The sequence below is a fragment of the Colobus angolensis genome, unplaced genomic scaffold, assembly GCF_000951035.1.
Source record: "Colobus angolensis palliatus isolate OR3802 unplaced genomic scaffold, Cang.pa_1.0 Scaffold30, whole genome shotgun sequence".
In the NCBI taxonomy this organism is placed as follows: domain Eukaryota; kingdom Metazoa; phylum Chordata; class Mammalia; order Primates; family Cercopithecidae; genus Colobus; species Colobus angolensis.
The window spans coordinates 1,127,941-1,132,178 of NW_012116266.1; the positions used below are offsets into that span (position 1 = coordinate 1,127,941).

At 52.1% G+C, this 4,238-nt stretch overlaps 1 protein-coding gene across 2 annotated transcripts in view; it reads right to left on the reverse strand.

Annotated features, from left to right (window-relative positions):
- The window catches only part of CREB1 (cAMP responsive element binding protein 1), an 86,561-nt gene extending 86,109 nt beyond the window's left edge, over positions 1 to 452 (reverse strand). For both annotated transcript variants that reach the window (XM_011949846.1, XM_011949845.1), the window contains exon 1: positions 210 to 452. The gene's annotated coding sequence lies outside the window, so the exon portion shown is untranslated. The remainder of the gene's footprint in view (positions 1 to 209) is intronic.
- Between the last annotated feature and the right edge of the window lie 3,786 nt (positions 453 to 4,238).

Sequence of the window (4,238 nt, forward strand, 5' to 3'; positions counted from 1 at the left end):
CCCGGCCGCCGCTGGCTCCAGTCCGCCGCCATTATTCTTTGTTCGCTGCGAGCGGCGGCGATGTTGTGGGGCTCGGGCGGAGGCTCCATCTTTACCGCGGCCCCTCCTGCGAGGGGAAGGCCCCAAGCGCGGGTGTCCGGCGCCTCCCCGTCCCCCCTCCGTCCCCCCGGCTCTCTCTGGCTCCTGCCTCCTCCTCCTGCTCCTCTTACCGGTGGTACAAGCTCCTCCGTCACTGCTTTCGTTCACGGCCCGGATCTCGCTGGAGTTTTATTCTCTCCCCCACGTAACACACCGCGTCAAACTACACCTCCGCCGCGTCACTCACCAACACTCCGCTTCTCCCAGCCGCCCGGGCCACAGGCAGCAGCAGCCGCCGCCGACTGAGGAGCCGCAGCCAGGGAGCCAGCCAGCGCCGCCCAGTGCCGAGTGCGCAGCGGCCGCGCACGGAAACAGCCGAGCTCGGCCCGGAGCAGCTCGAGCGGCCCCGCCCCCGCGCTGGGGACGGAACTTGCCGAAGGCCTTCGGGTTTCTTCGCCCGAGGCGGACGGGTTCCGCCGGGAGAGGGAAGGCTAAGGCGGGCTGAGCCCGGCTCCGGGAGGAGTGGTCTAAACCCCAGCGCGGCGTTCGGATCGATAAAGCTGGCGGCGGAAATTTGAAGGAGGAAGCGGGGTTTGTGTGTGGCCCAGTGGGGGAATTCCCGAGGGGTGTCGGCGACTTGGTGGAAACCCCCACGCAGGCCTTCCTCTGTGGCGGTGAGCGGCGGGCTAAGAAGGCGGCTGCGGCTGCCCCGGCTCTGCTCTTGACCGCCGCGAGCCCCGGGAACTTTCCGACGCCGCCGGGAGACAGGGGACCGCGGGAGCCGTACGGGTTGGGGAGGAAGGTCTGCTGCGCCTCTGCCAACGTCTCGGGGCCTGGGACCCGGGGACGTCGTGGGACCCCCGTGGGAACGGGTTTTCCTTTCTGAGACTCCGCAGAGAAACCTGGCGGCCGCCGGCGGAGCATGCTTTTCTGAGGGGCTTTGGCCCCGATACTGTGGCACCTCCCGGGGCTCTGCCCCGGCCGTGGCTGACGTCGACGGCCCTCGGAGGTCTCCGAGCCACAACCTGCCGGGACCGCTGGAAATATGCCCCATCCCACCTGCCCGCCTTTCTCCGGACAACATCCTGTGTGGCTTTCTTTCTTCAGTCTGTTTTCTGCAGCAGGGATTCGCACCCACTGCACCCTAAACCCTGCAGGGGGACTTCCGTGGCTGGAAACTACTGAACTGCTCTCTCAGAGGTCGCCCAGGGACCACACCACTAGGTCCCCATTCTCCTTGATAGTGAACTCTGCGCCCCTCTCCCTGGGGTTTCAAGTCTTTTTTTTTTTTTTAGACGGAGTCTAGGTCTTGTCGCCCAGGCCGGAGTGCAGTGGCACGATCTTGGCTCACTGCAGCTTCTGCCTCCTGGGTTCAGGAGATTCTCCTGCCTCAGCCTCCCAAGTAGCTGGGATTACAGGCACCTGCCACCATACTTGGCTGAGTTGTGTGTTTTTAGTAGAGATGGGGTTTCACCTTGTTGGCCAGGCTGGTCTGGAACTCCTGACCTCAGGTGATCCACCCGCCTCGGCCTCCTAAAGTGGGGTGGTTACACGCGTAAGCCAGCGCGCCTGGCCTCAAGTCTTAATCATTATTTTTCTGTCCTTTAAAGGAGACGTGTCTTTAGGAAACAGAGAGTGTTCAAATCTGGACTCCGCCCATGACTCACTTCTCTTGTAAAGAACTGTCCTTCCTGGTACTCCAGGTACCCTACTATTTTCTCATAGACTTTGCCCTTAACGAGTCCCTCTTCTGTTACTCTCAACGTTTCCTTTTCTACTGGCTCTTTCTTATTAGTATTTAAACATGCTTAAGTCTCTCAATTTTTAAAAAGATTTCTCTTCTCCCTAAATTACTCTGCAACAACTCCAGCTGTCTCTTACTCCTGGACAGTCTCTCACGTCCCACCTCCCAGCCCTCTCCAGTGTCTCCGCTGCTCACCTGAAGTGGTTCTGAATTGTCCACAGACAAGCTTCATGTCTGTAAATGCAGCGGATCGTTTTCAGTCCTCATTTTACAAGCCCTCGTCCCAGTATTTGACACGATTGACCACACTCTTTTCCAAATACCGTCTTCCCTCTGGTCTTATGTCACAGGTTTCCTCTCTACCTGAGTTTGCTCTTAACAACCAGCTTCTCCTTCTTGATCGACCTCTTACACATTGGAATCATGCTGAGCTGAACTGTGGCCTTCTTACTGAGTCTCCCCATACACTTTCCTAGGTGGTCTTATGCTCTCCCAGTAGCATCAAATACCTTCTGTCAAAGACTCTTCAATCCATAACCCAAGCCTAGGTCTTGCTCTGGAACCCTATATTCATAGTTCCAACATACTGCCTTTGGTACACTTTTCATTTGGATGACTTAGGGCATTTCAAACTCAGCGTGTGTATCATAATTCCTTCGAAATGCTCCTCCCATAGTCCCTGGTTCAGTAAAGGGTATCTTCACATCTACTCAGTTCATGCAAGAAACCTGGCACACCTCCAGCACACAGCAGAATCACCTACATCTGTCTGTTCCCTGGAAAATTGGATTTGTGACCTCTCTGTTCCCATGACCATTTTTTCATTCCCATTTTAGTCTAAACCACTGTGGTCTCTTGCTTGAAGTCCCACAATAACCCATTCAGGTCCTCCAAAACTGCTCTTGCCTCATTCCAATACATTTGCCATACTGCTGCCAGAGTAATTTTTTAAATATAAATCTGATCATTGACCTGCTTAAATTCCTCCAGTGGCCTCCCTTTGCTTACCACACATTGTCTAAGCTCCATTATCTGAACTTGTCTTTCTCTCCAGCCTTTCCATCTGTCCCCCTAGCTGCCTGCACTCCTTGCATAGTATTTTAATTTTTTCCAGGCTCTCCTCTTTTTATTCCCTACTGTAGGCTCTCACTTCAGGGTATTTACGCATGCCCTTCCCTTCCCCTGGAATTCTTTTCTCTCACCCATTCCTCCTACCTAACTGTAATTTATCACTTTCTTTTCCAATTCCTACTTCTCATTATTTGTTTAGTGTCCATGTAATTGTGCAGGTAGGGACCACATCTCTTGTTCACTACCAGCTTTTCCTCTCCCTAGCAACAACACAATGTCTAGAATATAGTGGTACTTGTTAAATATTTATCGAATAAATAGTGAATTTCTGAGTGGTCCCGGGCAAAGTTTCTCAACATTTGAGTTCAAATCCTGGCTCTCAGTGAGTTCAGGTTTCTGTAATAAAGTACCATGTAGACTTGGTGGCTTATAAGCAACAGAAATTTATTTCTCATAGCTCTGGAGGCTGGATGTCTGAAATCAGGCTGCCAACATGGTCAGGTTCTGGTGAAGGCCCTCCTCAGGGTTGTAGATGGCTGTTTTTTCTCTTTATCTCACAGTGCAGAAAGAGAGCAAGAGCTCTTGGGTTCCTTTTATAAGGCACTAGTCCCATTCGCATGGAGTTTACCTCCCAAAGGCCTCATCTCCTAATACCATCACATTTAGGGTGAAGAATTTGCAGGAGATGGGGGTGCGGGTGAATTCATTGCACTGGCTCAGCCACTTATTAGCTAATGACTTTGGGCAAATTGTTCACTCTTGTGCCTCAGTTTTCCTATTTGTAAAACAAAGATGATAATAGCACTTACCTCATAGTGTTATTGTAATGATTACATGACATAATACCTGTGAAGTATACTTGGAACAATGTTTGTACTTGGAACAATGTTAGGAAAAATGTTGCCTATTACTAGCTTTTATTTGAATATCATCCTTGTGTCAAATATGTTTTCAAAATTGAGTTCATCAGCCGGGCGCGGTGGCTCAAGCTTGTAATCCCAGCACTTTGGAAGGCCGAGACGGGCGGATCACGAGGTCAGGAGATCAAGACCATCCTGGCTAACATGGTGAAACCCCATCTCTACTAAGAAAATACAAAAAAAACCAGCTGGGCGTGGTGCGGGCGCCAGTAGTTCCAGCTACTCAGGAGGCTGAGGCAGGATAATGGTGTCCCCGGGAGGCGGAGCTTGCAGTAAGCTGAGATCCAGCCACTGCACTCCAGCCTGGGCGACAGAGTGAGACTCCGTCTCAAAAAAAAAAAAAAAAAGGCAAGGGGGTGAAGGAGTAAAAAATTTCCCCCCAAAACACAAGCTCTCATCTCTCAACTAAGCAGCACAGGGCAGAA